We start from the raw sequence: 19,966 nt of genomic DNA on the forward strand, positions 1-19,966 counted from the left end.
CAGACAAACATATACATAGATAAATAGATACATACATAGAAACTTCACACACACAAAAAAAAATCTTTACCCTAAAGACTTATTTTACAGACTGTGTCTCATTTGACCACACAATTCCCCTTTTTTAACAAAACTAGCAACGTGTGATATTTTGGGATGGATGAAGACCTTTTGCCATTCTGTTACTAAGTTACAGCGTCACATGTCTATTTTGATCATACAATGTGTTCATCCGTCGGAAAAGGCTGATTAGCACATTTTATCCTGCAGGTCGCTGTGACTCACATAGCCTCTTTGTTCTGTTGCTAAGTGTTTCTCTCTGTTAAACTGCTGCTAATTTTTGTCTTCATATGCAGGATTTGTTTCCAGGCCCAATTTACCCCAGTCACAAATTCCTACAGGCCTTTTAAACAGCAGACGTTCTGTTCTGTAACCCCTTCCTCCCTAACATCTGTGTTTCTGAACTGCCATTATGGATATTATAATGAACATTCAAAATGTCAATTAAGCATTCCTTCCAATATTATAGAGAGACGTCTAGACTGGTGAAATGGAAGAGCACCAATTAAGAAATAACTGTAGTTAAAAAGAAACATCTCTGTCTTATTTCTTTAAGAGTTGTTTTCTCAATATTTTTAGTTTTGATTGTACTTTAAATGACTATCAGTTCCAAAACTTAGCCACTAAAATATAGTGTAGAACTTTAGATTAAACATTAAAAAATACATATGAAATGCTGGTTTAGTGCATTGCTGCTCCAGATAAGGATATGACTGTTAGCCAATCAGGACTGGCATATATATATATATATATATATATATATATATATATAATCTCCTCCAATTAACAGCCATATACTTATAGTAGAATACAGAATAGTAAAGGAGTGTGGTGCATGGTAGACTTTGGCCTAGATTCAATAAAATCTGTTCATAAATTCATAAAGATTTGTTGTGAGTTTCTCAGCGCTGATGTAAGCACAAAATGCACCAGAGGACATGGTCTATCATCCAAGTGTCTAAGTATGATTTTAAATGGAAAAATAAAGTTTTTCTACATTTATTAATCTTCCTTATGTGAGATTCCATACTGCTGTGACACCATGGGGCTGATTTATCAATTTCTGTACGACATGATACGCTGTAGCGTATCATGTCCGACAAACATCGCTGATTGCCGACAACATATGCTGTCGGCATTTAACATTGCACAAGCAGTTCACCAGAACTGCTTGTGCAATGCTGCCCTTGCACATTCGCGGCCAATCGGTAGCTAGCAGGGGGGGTGTCAATCAGCATGATCGTATAGGATCAGGCAGATTGAAGACTGCAGCCTCAGAGGCAGCGGACCAGTTATTTCCTAACTTCATAACTGCTGTTTCCGGTGTGCCTGAAGGCTCGCGCAGAAACAGGGCATCAATCTCTAATCGGAGCTTCATAATTCGGCCCCATGTCTCCAATTGTGAAATGCATTAATGCATGATAATGAACCCTTATATCTGAGAATAATTTTGCAATGAATGATGAAGTTTTATTTTGTCAAATGAACAAATTATTTTATATTTTTTACTGATTTCCCTGCCCCCCAGAACGAAATAATTTTTGCTGACCAATCATAAACTAATATGCATACATAGAACAAACTCTCAATTAGATTACAAGTTTTGCGTTGCGACTTGTAACAATGAAAATATGGCATTTTCAGCGTTAAAACAGCACCACAGCTATTACAAGTGTTGTCGGTATAGGTGTACCGCACACCTTTTAGCCTGTACCGCAATGTCAGTCCCGCACACGTTAAAATGACGTTTTTTTCATGGGATTCCCATAGCGCCGGTATTACGAGTTTTGCGGTGAGGCTAAAAAGTGAACGTTACAGCCTATAACGACAAGATCCGTACCGCCATCTAAAGTCAGTAGTTATGAGTTTTACACTACAAATCTGTAACATAAAACTCAAAACTGCTACAAAGTGCACTAAACACCCATAAACTACCTATTAAATCCAAAACCGAGGTCCTCCCGCATCAAAAACACTATAATAAATGTATTAACCCCTAATCTGCCGCTCCCGACATTGCCCCCACTAAAACAATGTATTAACCCCTATTCCGACGTTCACTGACATCGTCACCACTATACTAAAGTTATTAACCCCTAAACCTCCTCCCTCCCGCATCAAAAACTATTTAAATATTATTAACCCCCTAATCTGCCGTCCGCCCACATCCCGCATCAAAAACACTATTTAAATATTATTAACCCCTAATCTGCCGTCCGCCACACACTGCGACCCACCTACCTTTATATTAAAATTACAATTTCCCTAGCTTAAATTAAATTAAAATTTACCAGTCAAATTAAAAAAAATAATTTCAAACTAACAATTAAACTATTATAATTATTAAACTAAAATTAAACTTACTACCAATTAAATAAAACTAAACTACCAATAAAAAAATCCTAATACTACTCTAAAAATTACAAAAACTAACTAAATTACAAAAAATAACAAACACTAAATTACGAAAAATGACAAATTATCAAAAGTAAAAAAGAATTACACTTAATCTAATAGCCCTATCAAAATAAAAAAAGTCCACCCAAAATAAATAAAAAACCTAGCCTACAATAAACTACCAATGGCCCTAAAAGGGCCTTTTGTGGGGCATTGCCCCAAAGATATCAGCTCTTTTACCTGTAAAAAAATACAAACACCCCCCAACAGTAAAACCCACCACCCAACCAACCCCCCAAATAAAAAAAACTATCAAAAATAAACTAAGCTAACCATTGCCCTGAAAAGGGCATTTGGATGGGAATTGCCCTTAAAAGGGCATTTAGCTCTTTTACTGCCCAGACCCTAAACTAAAAAAAAAACCCACCCAAAAAACCCTTTAAAAAACCTAACACTAACCCCAACGATCCACTTACAGTTGTTGAAGTCCCGTTTGAAGGATCCATCCAGCTGGCGAAGTCCTCATCCATGTGGCAAGAAGTCTTCATCCAGGCGGCCTCTTTGATCTTCATCGAATCGGCGCGGAGCGGGTCCATCCTGAAGACATCCGGCATTTAAATAATTTTAGTAGGGTTAGGTTTTTTTTAATATGTAATTTAGTTTATTTAATTGCTAATTTAATTTAATTGTAGTATAATAGTTAGGGTAGGTTAATTAAAATTTAAAAAATAGTTTATTTTAATTCTACAGGTAAGTTTAAATTTATTTCAAGATAGGGATGTTGTAATTTTAATTTAAAGTTAGCAGGTTGTTTAGGGGTTAATTGCTTAATTTAGTTTATGGCGATGTGGGGGACTGGCGGTTTAGGGGTTAATAGGTTTAGTTAGTGATAGTGATGTGGGAGGCCAGAGGTTTAGGGGTAATACATTTATTTAGTGGCGGAGGGGTCCGGGAGCGGTGGGATAGGGGTTAATAACTTTATTTAGGTTGCGGTGGGGTCCCGGGGAGCGGTGGGATAGGGTTTAATAACTTTATTTAGGTTGCGGCGATGTCGAGGAGCGGCGGGATAGGGGTTAATAACATTATGTAGGTGGTGATGATGTCAAGGGCGGCAGATTAGGGGTGTTTAGACTCAGGGGTTTATGTTAGGGTGTAAACGTAACTTGTTTCAACCATAGAAATCAATGGGATATCTGGCAGCATCAAACATAAGCTTTCACTGCTTTCAGACTTCCTTTGATTTTCTATGGCATCTGCGGCCCTCCAGGGTGGCGGATTGAAAACCAGGTACGCTGGGCCGGAATAGCCGCAATCATACCTGTTAGAAATTTGATAAATGGGAAAAAGTGTCAGATAGAGCCAAATGTGTATTCAGAACATCTGTAATGACGTAAGCATCAATCTGCGTCGGATTGAGACCGACGAATCGTATGTTATGTCACAAATTTCAACTTTTGCCACTCTGTAGGCTTTGATAACTAGGTCGGATCAAGCTTGCAACAATTACACTGCGGAATTCTGGCGCATTTGCGGTTGATGGCTCGATAAATATCCCCCTATATCTCAATCATCTGTGATGCAAATATGAATGCATTACATACCCATATAAAACACTTTGTCTTCAGTTAAATATAAAGGTACTTTAGGCTCTCAAATATTATGCCTAAACTGAAAAGAACGTTGGCCAAAGCTCCCATATTTCATGGTACAGGTAAGTCTTTTCTTTAATTCTGAATACATATGCTTCCATTTTCCTTATGTCATTTACAATGTCCAAGACCATTTGAATAGTTGGGGGAACCGACTGCTTCCAAAGTCTGGCTATGGCCAATTTGGCAGCTGTCAAAAAGTATATAAGAAACATTTTTCTTGTAGGGGGAATTTTTGGAAGTATCTTGCACAGGAGACCCACCGCCGGGGAAGCGTAGAATATTATATTTCATGTTTCCCTAAAGGTCAAAACACCTTCTCCAGAAAGACCGAAGCCTCGGACAGTCCCACCATATGTGGATCCATGTGCCCAATTGGCACAATCTCTCCAGCAAAGGGGAGCAACCTGATTGTATAGTTTATGTAAATATGCTGGAACTAAATGCCATCTCATAACAAAGGTCCCTGACCAGCAGGGATCCGAACTAAAACCAATGTGAGCTATGAATTTCCCATAAGCATCTAATCAAACTCATCACTGTCTGAGTCGGGGATGGGTGTGGGGCAATGTTATTACTGTGTTTAATCCTATCCCAGAAATGCAGAGCATATAAAATTAGTATATGGTCAATACCCAATTTTGTCCTATAATACGAAGGAATCCAGATGATATCACTGAGTCTGATTAAATCTGGTATTAAGGCCCTTTCTACATCTTGCCATCTGGTGTAATGAGATGCACTACTCCACCCCTGAATATGAGACAAATGTGCAGCCTCATGATATAGTATTATGTTGGGAGAGCTAAGTCTCCTTTCTCCACTGGCCTTTGTAATATATTTTTAGCTATACGAGGCTTTCTGCCCCTCCAAACATAGGAGGACATAATTCCTTGTAATTTGTTAAGAAGGAATCTGGGCACCTTCAAAGGGATGCATCTAAACAAATAAGTGATATTTGGGAGAAACAACATTTTGATAGCCGCTATCCTGCCTGTCCATAATATCTCCGCAAACTCCCAAGACTCCAACAATGACCTAAACTCAGCCATTCTTTCTGAGAAATTCTTAGAAATCTGCACAGATATATCAGGGCTTAGAAATACTTCCCAATGTTTGATAGCCTCTGTTGACCACTTAAAGTCAAATTTTTGTCTTAAGGTTAAGTATCTCTGCATCTAGTATATTTAATTGCAATACTTCAGTTTTAGTAGCATTTAATTTATAATTGCTTAGTTTGCCAAAGTATGAGAGTAGCTCTAGGACTGCGGGGATCGATACCTCAGGGGAAGTAATCAACAAGGTGACATCATCAGCAAAAAGTGCTATCTTATACCGATATGTCCCCAAATTGAAAACCCTTAATTCTACTATCAATTCTAATCGCTTGTGCCAGTGGTTCCACATCCAGAGCGAAAAGCAACGGTGACAAAGGGCACCCCTGCCTCGTACCATTTAAAATAATAAAACTATCAGATGTAAATCCAACACCTTGCATGAGTACAAAGCCCCAACCACCCTTACATATTTATCCGGCATATTGGGTTCATCCACCGTCTCTTGGCTTTTGTTAAAATATGTAGAATTCTCCTTGTATTTTCTGGGCCCTCTCTACCTGGGATGAACCCAGTGGGGAATGACCTTTGCTAATCTATTCGCCAATATTTTAGAATATAATTTAGTATCTAAATTTATAAGTGATATGGGTCTGTAACTACTACAGTTCAAATGATCTTTATCTGGTTTCAAAAGAGTAATTATAGATGCCTCAAGAAATTTAGGAGAACATTTTCCCACTGTCAAAATTTAATTAAATAACCTGACCAGTATAGGAGTAAGATGCTCCTAAAAGAATCGGCCAGTAAACCCATCCGGGCCTGGAGCTTTACCAAGTTTCAACTGTTTAATTACACTTTGGAGTTCCTCTATAAAAATAGTTTCCGTGAGGGGTTCTATTTTTTCTCTATTTAATACTGTAAGTTGTAAGGTGCTAAGGTACTGCTTAATGTCTTGGATGAAACGCTTAAATTATAAAGAGACCTGTAATATTGCCCTTGGGGAAGGTATTAATCTCTGAACCTAGTCTAATAGAGGCTATCCTTCTTTGCACACCCCTATTGCGCAATTTATTTGCTAATGTTTTTCGTTGCTTTATTATTATTGTAGTAATATAATTGTCTGAACTTTTCCAATGTTCTTTGAACTCTCTGAAATTCATGGTCTTTAATTTGGGATTTAAACTTCTGTATATGAGAGTTTACCTGTACTGAATACTTAACCAACAATTGTTGCTGTAGAATACGTAGTTTGCCTGTTAGTTCTGCTAAGGCCCCTTCCTGCTTCTTCTTGGCTATAGCTGCCTGTTTTATGTAGTGCCCTCTCATAAATGCTTTGAAGACTGCCCACAGTGTTTGAAGGGAAGTCTGGCCATTGTCATTTATTTGCATTATTTCAACTATAGCCTCCTTGGCCTCTTCATTTGTTTGAGGTGTAACTAACCAATCTGCCAACCTCCATGAATAGCCCGCTCCCATGGGATGTGACCCTAGAGACAATACAACCGAGTTGTCATCTGACCAAGTTATTATTTGAATTTTAGACCCAGTGATCTTATCTAGCAGTCGAGGGGTGGAGAATATAGTGTCAAGCCTTGAATATGACTTATGTGTATTAGAGTAAAAAGTATATTCCCTCTCTGCAGAGTTAAAGGCTCTCTCCACATGTCAAACAATTGGAATTTTGACATACATTTCCAGAAGGCCTGTGACTGTGAGCTAGCTGATCTATCTTTTGTAGCTGTAAGGGGAAGGTATCTATCTTTATCCCACACCAAATTGAAATCCCCTCCTATCACTAACTCTCCCTGTTTAACAGTGGACACTGATTTTAGTAATTTCTTGAGAAATCTTATCTAGCCACTGTTAGAAACATATACAGGAATCAAGGGAAAGAGTAAAAAGGACAATACTCTTGAAGAACGTTATAACCCACCAAAGTGTCTACATAAAGGAATAATAAATCTTGTAAAGAATCTAAAAAATAAGGTATGCTTTATAACTCCACTAATTATTTATTTTTCTGATAAACTTATGGGGGGATATTTATCAAAGCGTCAATCTCGGTGCATTCGCCGGCATCAATACGCTCGCCAGACATCACTGTCGTGGATCCACATACGATGCCCTTATTTATAAAAAAAAAGTTAAAAACACGCACGTCAAGTATGGCACGATGAGCATCGGACTGTTGTTAAAGGGACAATACACTGTAAAATTGTTTTTCCATAAATGTATTTTAAATAACTTGTTATACCAACTGCAGAGTATAAAATATTTGAGAAATTGCATTTCCGGGTTTATTTGTGTATCTGAAGTAGCTGGTGTTGTGCTTTGAAACCACAGCCTATTACAATGGGTTGAGCTTCAGGTAATATCAGATCTCATTATGTTATCACTTTTATGTACACAGACTTGCTTCCTTATCTTATATTTGTCTGGAACACCAAAGCTCAATACATAGAGAGAACAATGGAAAATTATAATGTTATTACTTAACTATCATGCTCCCCACTGAGGGTGTAATCTCTTCTGGCTGTGTTTACTTAGGCTTGTCAATAGCGTATACACCAGTATCAAAACTTTCAGTATAGGTTGGGAAACCACAAGCTAAATCAGCTATTTCAAATGCTGAAATATGAGTAAAGGAGCTACTTGCAACCAATTTAATACACTCTAGCAGGTAAAAAGGATCATTGGGAATAATTTAAAGGGGAGAAAGTTTTTGGGTGAACTGTCCCTTTAACTAACAGTCAACGATATTGCGGTTATTCAGGTTTTTCCTAACTTTATTTAAACCATTTCATTACGGTCCATGAACAACCACATTTCTCTAAAGCTAATCTTTTATTTTTCATCTGTTAATGTCCAAGAAATAGCTAAATTTATACCTCAACAATCAATATCTCATAGTAAGTTATTTTTATATTTATTTGTTATATGATACTTTCACATAAATGAATGTGTATTTGTATTTCTTTCATGTAATTAGCAAGAGTCCATGAGCTAGTGACGTATGGGATATACATTCCTACCAGGAGGGGCAAAGTTTCCCAAACCTCAAAATGCCTATAAATACACCCCTCACCACACCCACAATTCAGTTTTACAAACTTTGCCTCCTATGGAGGTGGTGAAGTAAGTTTGTGCTAGATTCTACGTTGATATGCGCTCCGCAGCAAGTTGGAGCCCGGTTTTCCTCTCAGCGTGCAGTGAATGTCAGAGGGATGTGAGGAGAGTATTGCCTATTTGAATGCAGTGATCTCCTTCTACGGGGTCTATTTCATAGGTTCTCTGTTATCGGTCGTAGAGATTCATCTCTTACCTCCCTTTTCAGATCGACGATATACTCTTATTTATATACCATTACCTCTGCTGATTTTCGTTTCAGTACTGGTTTGGCTTTCTACAAACGTGTAGATGAGTGTCCTGGGGTAAGTAAATCTTATTTTCTGTGACACTCTAAGCTATGGTTGGGCACTTTATTTATAAAGTTCTAAATATATGTATTCAAACATTTATTTGCCTTGACTCAGAATGTTCAACATTCCTTATTTTCAGACAGTCAGTTTCATATTTGGGATAATGCGTTTGAATCAATCATTTTTTCTTACCTTAAAAATTTGACTTTTTTTTTTTTCCCTGTGGGCTGTTAGGCTCGCGGGGGCTGAAAATGCTTCATTTTATTGCGTCATTTTTGGCGCAGACTTTTTTGGCGCAAAAAATCTTTTCTGTTTCCGGCGTCATACGTGTCGCCGGAAGTTGCGTCATTTTTTTGACGTCCTTTTGCGGCAAAAATGTCGGCGTTCCGGAGTGTGGCGTCATTATTTGGCGCCAAAAAATATGGCCGTCGCTTTTGTCTCCACATTATTTCAGTCTGATTTTTTTCTTTGCTTCTGGTTACTAGAAGCTTGTTTATTGGCATTTTTTCCCATTCCTGAAACTGTAATTTAAGGAATTTGATCAATTTTGCTTTATATGTTGTTTTTTCTCTTACATATTGCAAGATGTCTCACGTTGCATCTGAGTCAGAAGATACTTCAGGAAAATCGCTGTCTAGTGCTGGAACTACCAAAGCTAAGTGTATCTGCTGTAAACTTTTGGTAGCTATTCCTCCGGCTGTTGTTTGTATTAATTGTCATGACAAACTTGTTAAAGCAGATAATATTTCCTTTAGTAATGTACCATTGCCTGTTGCAGTTCCCTCAACATCTAAGGTGCAGAATGATCCTGATAACATAAGAGATTTTGTTTCTGAATCCATCAAGAAGGCTATGTCTGTTATTTCTCCTTCTAGGAAACATAAAAAATATTTTAAAACTTCTCTCTCTACAGATGAATTTTTAAATGAACATCATCATTCTGATTCTGATGACTCTTCTGGTTCAGAGGATTCTGTCTCAGAGATTGATGCTGATAAATCTTCATATTTATTTAAAATGGAATTTATTCGTTCTTTACTTAAAGAAGTACTAATTGCTTTAGAAATAGAGGATTCTGGTCCTCTTGATACTAATTCTAAACATTTAGATAAGGTGTTTAAATCTCCTGTGGTTATTCCAGAAGTTTTTCCTGTTCCTAATGCTATTTCTGAAGTAATTTCCAGAGAATGGGATAAATTGGGTAATTCATTTACTCCTTCTAAACGTTTTAAGCAATTATATCCTGTGCCGTCTGACAGATTAGAATTTTGGGACAAAATCCCTAAAGTTGATGGGGCTATTTCTACCCTTGCTAAACGTACTACTATTCCTACGTCAGATGGTACTTCGTTTAAAGATCCTTTAGATAGGAAAATTGAATCCTTTCTAAGAAAAGCTTATCTGTGTTCAGGTAATCTTCTTAGACCTGCTATATCTTTGGCTGATGTTGCTGCAGCTTCAACTTTTTGGTTGGAGACTTTAGCGCAACAAGTAACAGATCATGATTCTCATAATATTATTATTCTTCTTCAGCATGCTAATAATTTTATCTGTGATGCCATTTTTGATATTATCAGAGTTGATGTCAGGTTTATGTCTCTAGCTATTTTAGCTAGAAGAGCTTTATGGCTTAAAACTTGGAATGCTGATATGGCTTCTAAATCAACTCTACTTTCCATTTCTTTCCAGGGTAACAAATTATTTGGTTCTCAGTTGGATTCCATTATCTCAACTGTTACTGGTGGCAAAGGAACTTTTTTACCACAGGATAAAAAATCTAAGGGTAAAAACAGGGCTAATAATCGTTTTCGTTCCTTTCGTTTCAACAAAGAACAAAAGCCTGATCCTTCATCCTCAGGAGCAGTTTCAGTTTGGAAACCATCTCCAGTCTGGAATAAATCCAAGCCTTCTAGAAAGGCAAAGCCTGCTTCTAAGTCCACATGAAGGTGTGGCCCTCATTCCAGCTCAGCTGGTAGGGGGCAGGTTACGTTTTTTCAAAGAAATTTGGATCAATTCTGTTCACAATCTTTGGATTCAGAACATTGTTTCAGAAGGGTACAGAATTGGTTTCAAGATGAGACCTCCTGCAAAGAGATTTTTTCTTTCCCGTGTCCCAGTAAATCCAGTGAAAGCTCAAGCATTTCTGAATTGTGTTTCAGATCTAGAGTTGGCTGGAGTAATTATGCCAGTTCCAGTTCTGGAACAGGGGATGGGGTTTTATTCAAATCTCTTCATTGTACCAAAGAAGGAGAATTCCTTCAGACCAGTTCTGGATCTAAAAATATTGAATCGTTATGTAAGGATACCAACGTTCAAAATGGTAACTGTAAGGACTATCTTGCCTTTTGTTCAGCAAGGGCATTATATGTCCACAATAGATTTACAGGATGCTTATCTGCATATTCTGATTCATCCAGATCATTATCAGTTCCTGAGATTCTCTTTTCTGGACAAGCATTACCAGTTTGTGGCTCTGCCGTTTGGCCTAGCTACAGCTCCAAGAATTTTTACAAAAGTTCTCGGTGCCCTTCTGTCTGTAATCAGAGAACAGGGTATTGTGGTATTTCCTTATTTGGACGATATCTTGGTACTTGCTCAGTCTTTACATTTAGCAGAATCTCATACGAATCGACTTGTGTTGTTTCTTCAAGATCATGGTTGGAGGATCAATTTACCAAAAAGTTCATTGATTCCTCAGACAAGGGTAACTTTTCTGGGTTTCCAGATAGATTCAGTGTCCATGACTCTGTCTTTAACAGACAAGAGACGTCTAAAATTGATTTCAGCTTGTCGAAACCTTCAGTCACAATCATTCTCTTCGGTAGCCTTATGCATGGAAATTCTAGGTCTTATGACTGCTGCATCGGACGCGATCCCCTTTGCTTGTTTTCACATGCGACCTCTTCAGCTCTGTATGCTGAATCAATGGTGCAGGGATTACACAAAGATATCTCAATTAATATCTTTAAAACCGATTGTACGACACTCTCTAACGTGGTGGACAGATCACCATCGTTTAATTCAGGGGGCTTCTTTTGTGCTTCCGACCTGGACTGTAATTTCAACAGATGCAAGTCTCACAGGTTGGGGAGCTGTGTGGGGATCTCTGATGGCACAAGGAGTTTGGGAATCTCAGGAGGTGAGATTACCGATCAATATTTTGGAACTCCGTGCAATTTTCAGAGTTTTTCAGTCTTGGCCTCTTCTGAAGAGAGAATCGTTCATTTGTTTTCAGACAGACAATGTCACAACTGTGGCATACATCAATCATCAAGGAGGGACTCACAGTCCTCTGGCTATGAAAGAAGTATCTTGAATTCTGGTTTGGGCGGAATCCAGCTCCTGTCTAATCTCTGTGGTTCATATCCCAGGTATAGACAATTGGGAAGCGGATTATCTCAGTCGCCAAACGTTACATCCGGGCGAATGGTCTCTTCACCCAGAGGTATTTCTTCAGATTGTTCAAATGTGGGGACTTCCAGAAATAGATCTGATGGCCTCTCATCTAAACAAGAAACTTCCCAGGTATCTGTCCAGATCCAGGGATCCTCAAGCGGAAGCAGTGGATGCATTGTCACTTCCTTGGAAGTATCATCCTGCCTATATCTTTCCGCCTCTAGTTCTTCTTCCAAGAGTAATCTCCAAGATTCTGAAGGAATGCTCGTTTGTTCTGCTGGTAGCTCCGGCATGGCCTCACAGGTTTTGGTATGCGGATCTTGTCCGGATGGCCTCTTGCCATCCGTGGACTCTTCCGCTACGACCAGACCTTCTGTCGCAAGGTCCTTTTTTCCATCAGGATCTCAAATCCTTAAATTTAAAGGTATGGAGATTGAACGCTTGATTCTTAGTCAAATAGGTTTCTCTGACTCTGTGATTAATACTATGTTACAGGCTCGTAAATCTGTATCCAGAGAGATATATTATAGAGTCTGGGAGACTTATATTTCTTGGTGTCTTTCTCATCATTTTTCTTGGCATTCTTTTAGAATTCCAAGAATTTTACAGTTTCTTCAGGATGGTTTAGATAACGGTTTGTCCGCAAGTTCCTTGAAAGGACAAATCTCTGCTCTTTCTGTTCTTTTTCACAGAAAGATTGCTAATCTTCCTGATATTCATTGTTTTGTACAAGCTTTGGTTCGTATAAAACCTGTCATTAAGTCAATTTCTCCTCCTTGGAGTTTGAATTTGGTTCTAGGGGCTCTTCAAGCTCCTCCGTTTGAACCTATGCATTCATTGGACATTAAATTACTTTCTTGGAAAGTTTTGTTCCTTTTGGCAATCTCTTCTGCCAGAAGAGTTTCTGAATTATCTGCTCTTTCTTGTGAGTCTCCTTTTCTGATTTTTCATCAGGATAAGGCAGTGTTGCGAACTTCTTTTGAATTTTTACCTAAAGTTGTGAATTCCAACAACATTAGTAGAGAAATTGTGGTTCCTTCATTATGTCCTAATCCTAAGAATTCTAAGGAGAAATTGTTACATTCTTTGGATGTTGTTAGAGCTTTGAAATATTATGTTGAAGCTTCTAAGTCTTTCCGAAAGACTTCTAGTTAATTTGTTATCTTTTCCGTTTCTAGAAAAGGCCAGAAAGCTTCTGCCATTTCTTTGGCATCTTGGTTGAAATCTTTAATTCATCTTGCCTATGTTGAGTCGGGTAAAACTCCGCCTCAAAGGATTACAGCTCATTCTACTAGGTCAGTTTCTACTTCCTGTGCATTTAGGAATGAAGCTTCGATTGATCAGATTTGCAAAGCAGCAACTTGGTCCTCTTTGCATACTTTTACTAAATTCTACCATTTTTATGTATTTTCTTCTTCTGAAGCAGTTTTTGGTAGAAAAGTACTTCAGGCAGCGGTTTCAGTTTGAATCTTCTGCTTATGTTTTTCATTAAACTTTATTTTGGGTGTGGATTATTTTCAGCAGGAATTGGCTGTCTTTATTTTATCCCTCCCTCTCTAGTGACTCTTGCGTGGAAAGATCCACATCTTGGGTAATCATTATCCCATACGTCACTAGCTCATGGACTCTTGCTAATTACATGAAAGAAAACATAATTTATGTAAGAACTTACCTGATAAATTCATTTCTTTCATATTAGCAAGAGTCCATGAGGCCCACCCTTTTTTGTGGTGGTTATGATTTTTGTATAAAGCACAATTATTCCAATTCCTTATTTTATATGCTTTCGCACTTTTTTATCACCCCACTTCTTGGCTATTCATTAAACTGAATTGTGGGTGTGGTGAGGGGTGTATTTATAGGCATTTTGAGGTTTGGGAAACTTTGCCCCTCCTGGTAGGAATGTATATCCCATACGTCACTAGCTCATGGACTCTTGCTAATATGAAAGAAATGAATTTATCAGGTAAGTTCTTACATAAATTATGTTTTCTAGAAGTCATGATATGCTTTTATCTTGTGGGTTTTTTTTATAAATGATTATTAATGCTAGAATTTGTACATATATCTTTGCACATACTTGTGTATATTATATATATATATATATATATATATATATATATATATATATATATATATATATATATATATATATATAAAACATAATTTATGTAAGAACTTACCTGATAAATTAATTTCTTTCATATTGGCAAGAGTCCATGAGCTAGTGACGTATGGGATATACAATCCTACCAGGAGGGGCAAAGTTTCCCAAACCTCAAAATGCCTATAAATACACCCCTCACCACAGCCACAATTCAGTTTAACGAATAGCCAAGTAGTGGGGTGATAAAGAAAGGAGTAAAAAGCATCAAAAAAGGAATTTTGGAAATAATTGTGCTTCATACAAAAAATCATAACCACCATAAAAAAAACGGTGGGTCTCATGGACTCTTGCCAATATGAAAGAAATTAATTTATTAGGTAAGTTCTTACATAAATTATGTTTTCTTTCATGTAATTGGCAAGAGTCCATGAGCTAGTGACGTATGGGATTGTAATACCCAAGATGTGGAACTCCACAGAAGAGTCACTAGAGAGGGAGGGATAAAAATAATAACAGCCATTTTCCGCTGAAAAAATTAATCCACAACCCAAAATAAGTTTATTCTCATAAATGAAAAGAAAAAACTTAAACATAAGCAGAGGAATCAAACTGAAACAGCTGCCTGAAAAACTTTTCTACCAAACACTGCTTACGAAGAATTTAGTAAATGTATGCAAAGAAGACCAAGTGGCTGCTTTGCAAATCTGATCAACGGAAGCTTCATTCTTAAAAGCCCACGAAGTGGAGACTGATCTAGTAGAATGAGCTGTAATTCTCTGAGGCGGGGCCTGACCCGACTCCAAATAAGCCTGATGAATCAAAAGCTTTAACCAAGATGCCAAGGAAATGGCAGAAGCCTTCTGACCTTTCCTAGAACCAGAAAAGATAACAAATAGACTAGAAGTCTTCCTGAAATCTTTAGTAGCTTCCACATAATATTACAAAGCTCTTACAACATCCAAAGAATGTAAGGATCTCTCCAAAGAATTCTTAGGATTAGGACACAAAGAAGGAACAACAATTTCTCTATTAATGTTGTTAGAATTCACAACCTTAGGTAGAAATTTAAATGAAGTCCGCACAACTGCCTTATCCAGATGGAAAATCAGAAAAGGAGATTCACAAGAAAGAGCAGATCATTCAGAAACTCTAGGCTCAAACGGAGGAGCTTGAAAAGCCTTCAAAACCAAATTAAGACTCCAAGGAGGAGAAATTGATTTAATGACAGACTTGATACAAACCAAAGCCTATACAAAACAGTGAATATCAGGAAGCTTAGCAATCTTTCTGTGAAATAAAACAGAAAGAGCAGAGATGTGCAGACAAACCTTTATCCAAACCATCCTGAAGAGACTGTAAAATTCTAGGAATTCTAAAAGAATGCCAGGAAAAGTTATGAGAAGAACACCATCAAATATAAGTCTTCCAAACTCGATAATAAATCTTCCTAGAAACAGATTTACGAGCCTGTAACATAGTATTAATCACTGAGTCAGAGAAACCTCTATGACTAAGCACTAGGCGTTCAATTTCCATACCTTCAAATTTAATGATTTGAGATCCTGATTGAAAAATGGACCTTGAGACAGAACGTCTGGTCTTAAAGGAAGTGGCCAAGGTTGGCAACTGGACAAACCCGAACAAGATCCACATACCAAAACCTGTGAGGCCATGCTGGAGCTACCAGCAACACAAACAATTGTTCCTTGATGATCCTGGAGATCACTCTTAGAAGAAGAACTAGAGGAGGGAAAATATAAGCAGGTTGGTAAGACCAAGGAACTGCTAACACACCCACCACCTCCGCATGAGGATCCCTGGACCTGGACAGGTACCTGGGACATTTCTTGTTTAGATGGGAAGCCAATAGATCTATTTCTGGAAGACCCCACATCTCAACAATCTGAGAAAACACATCTGAATGGAGCGACCACTCCCCCGGATGTAAAGTCTGACGGCTGAGATAATCCGCTTCCTAATTGTCTATACCTGGGATATGAACCACAGAAATTAGACAGGAGCTGGATTCTGCCCAAACAAGTATCCGAGATACTTCTTTCATAGCTTGGGGACTGTGAGTCCCACCCTGATGATTGACATATGCCACAGTTGTGATATTGTCTGTCTGAAAACAAATGAACGGTTCACTCTTCAACAGAGGCTAAACCTAAAGAGACCTGAAAATAGCACGAAGTTCTAAAATATTGATTGGTTACCTTGCCTCTTGAGATTTCCAAACCCCTTGTGCTGTAAGAGATCCCCAGACAGCTCCCCAACCCGAAAGACTTGCATCTGTTGTGATCACAGTTCAGGTTGGATGAACAAAAGAGGCCCCTTGAACTATATGATGGTGATCTAACCACCAAGTCAGAGAGAGTCGAACATTGGGATTTAAGGATATTAATTGTGATATCTTTGTATAATCCCTGCACCATTGATTCAGCATACAAAGATGGAGATGTCTCATATGAAAATGAGCAAAGTACGATGCTGCAGTCATGAGACCTAAAACTTCCATGCATATAGCTACTGAAGGGAATGATTGAGACTGAAAATTCCGACAAGCTGAAACCAGTTTTAATCATTTCTTGTCTTTTAGAGACAGAGTCATGGACACTGAATCTATCTGGAAACCTAAAAAGGTGACCCTTGTCTGAGGAATCAAGGAACTTTTTAGTAAATTGACCCTACAATCATGTCTTTGTAGAAACAACACTAGTTGATTCATGTGAGATTCTGCAGAATGTAAAGACTGAGCTAGTACCAAGATATCGTCCAAATAAGGAAACACCGCAATACCCCATTCTCTGATTACAGAGAGTAGGGTACCGAGAACCTTTGAAAAGATTCTTGGAGCTGTCGCTAGGCCAAATGGAAGGGCGACAAATTGGTAATGCTTGTCTAGAAAAGAGAATCTCAGAAACTGATAGTGGTCTGGATGAATCGGAATATGAAGATATGCATCCTTTAAGTCTATCGTGGACATATAATGCCCTTGCTGAACAAAAGGCAGAATAGTCCTTATAGTCACCATTTTGAAATTTGGCACTCTTACAAAACGATTCAAAATTTTCAGATCCAGAACTGGCCTGAATAAATTTTCTTTCTTTGGGACAATGAATAGATTTGAATAAAACCCCAGACCCTGTTCCTGAAACGGAACTGATATGACTACCCCTGAAAGCTCCAGGTCTGAAACACACTTCAGAAAAGCCTGAGCCTTTACTGGATTTGCTGGCATGTGTGAGAGAAAAAATCTTTTCACAGGAGGTCTTAGTCTGAACCCTATTTGGTACCCTTGAGAGACAATACTCTGAATCCATTGATTTTGGACAGAATCTGCCCAAATGTTTTGGAAGAATCTTAATCTGCCCCCTACCAGCTGATCTGGAATGAGGGACGCACCTTCATGCAGACTTGGGGGCTGGCTTTGGTTTCTTAAATGGTTTGGATTTACTCCAACTTGAAGAAGGTTTCCAATTGGAACCAGATTCTCTGGGGGAAGGATTAGGTTTCTGTTCCTTATTTTGTCGAAAGGAACGAAAATGGTTAGAAGCTTTAGATTTATCCTTAGGTCTTTTATCCTGAGGCAAAAAAATCCCTTCCCCCCAGTGACAGTTGAAATAATCGAATCCAACTGAGAACAAAATAAATTATTACCTTGGAAAGAAAGAGATAGTAATCTAGACTTGGATACCATGTCAGCATTCCAATATTTGAGCCACAAAGCTCTTCTAGCTAAAATAGCTAAAGACATAGATTTAACTTCAATTTTGATAATATCAAAAATGGCATCACAGATAAAATGATTAGCATGTTGAAGCAAGTGAACAATGCTAGACAAATCAGGATCCAATTCCTGTTGCGCTAAACTTTCCAACCAAAATGTTGATGCAGCTGCAACATCAGCCATAGAAATGGCAGGCCTAAGAAGATAGCCAGAATATAAATAAGCTTTCCTTAGATAAGATTCAAGTTTCCTATCTAAAGGGTCCTTCAAGGAAGTACTATCTTCCATAGGAATAGTAGTACGTTTGGCAAGAGTAGAAATAGCCCCATCAACTTTGGGGATCTTTTCCCAAAACTCCAAACTAACTGCTGGCAAAGGATACCATTTTTTTAAAACTTCAATAAGGGATAAAAGAAGTACCAGGCCTATTCCATTCCTTAGAAATCATATCAGAAATAGCATCAGGAACTGGAAAAACCTCTGGAGTAACCACAGGAGGTTTATAAACAGAATTTAAATGTTTACTAGTTTTAGTATCAAGAGAACTAGTTTCCTCAATATCCAATGTAATCAACACCTCTTTTAACAAGGAACAAATATACTCCATTTTAAATAAATAAGTAGATTTGTCAGTGGCAATATCTGAGGAAGGATCTTCTGAATCAGATAGATACTCATCAGATGAGGATAATTCAGTATGTTGTCGGTCATTTGAAATTTCATCAAATTTATGAGAAGTTTTAAAAGACCTTTTACATATATTAGAAGGCAGGATAGCAGACAAAGCCTTCTGAATCGCATCAGCAATAAAATCTTTTATATATCATGTACATTAGATGTTGAAGGAACAACAGGTATTTTACTATTACTGATGGATACATTCTCTGCATGTAAAAGCTTATCATGACAACTATTACATACCACAGCTGGAGATAAAATCTCCACAAATTTACAACAGATACACTTAGCTTTGGTAGAGCTGTTATCAGGCAGCAGGGTTCCAACAGTGGTTTCTGAGAAAGGATCAGATTGAGACATCTTGCAAATGTAAGAGAAAAAACAACATATAAAGCAAAATTATCCATTTCCTTATATGGCAGTTCCAGGAATGGGAAAAAATGCAAATAGCATAGTCCTCTGACATAGAAAAAGGCAAGAGGCATATAGGAATGGGGTTTAAATAATGAAATTATTTGGCGCCAAGTATGACGCACAATGCAAAATGAATTTTTTTGGCCCTAACAACAGTCGGAAATGACACACTTGCGTCATTGCAGACGCAACCTTGTGCAAGGAAACTCGGCATCAACTAAGACGCCGTAAATGACGAATTTGTGTCACCGGACATACCTTCGTGACAAAAAAATTCTCACGCCAAAAATGACGCAATATACATCTGCATTTTGCAACCTCGCACGCCTAATTTTGCCCGCGAAAATTTAATGAAAAAGCAGTCAATTTGAAAAAAGACTATACCCCAGGTAAGAAAGATATTTTCCTAAATATGTTTTTTCCAAAATTTGAAACTGATAGTCTGCAAAAGGAAATATACATAAACGTGACTCATGGCAAATATAAGTACAATACATATATTTAGAACTTTATATTAATACATAAAGTGCCAAACCATAGCTGAGAGTGTCTTAAGTAATGAAAACATATTTACCAAAAGACACCCATCCACATATAGCAGATAGCCAAACCAGTACTGAAATGGTTATCAGTAGACGTAATGGAATAAAGAGTATATCGTCAATCTGAAAAGGGAGGTATGAGATGAATCTCTATGACCGATAACAGAGAACCTATGAAAAAGATTTCCCGCAAGGAAAACCATAGAATTCAATAGGTGATACTCCCTTCACATCCCTCTGACATTTACTGTACTATGAGAGGAATTGGGCTTCAAAATGCTGAGAAACGCATATCACAGAAGAAAAATCAAGCACAAACTTACTTCACCACCTCCATAGGAGACAAAGTTTGTAAAACTGAATTGTGGGTGTGGTGAGGGGTGCCCCTCCTGGTAGGATTGTATATCCCATACGTCACTAGCTCATGGACTCTTGCAAATTACATGAAAGAAATATATATATATATATATGTGTGTGTGTATGTGTGTGTGTGTGTTATGTCAGAAATCTTTTGCA

The sequence above is a fragment of the Bombina bombina genome, chromosome 2 (assembly GCF_027579735.1).
Source record: "Bombina bombina isolate aBomBom1 chromosome 2, aBomBom1.pri, whole genome shotgun sequence".
Lineage (NCBI taxonomy): Eukaryota > Metazoa > Chordata > Amphibia > Anura > Bombinatoridae > Bombina > Bombina bombina.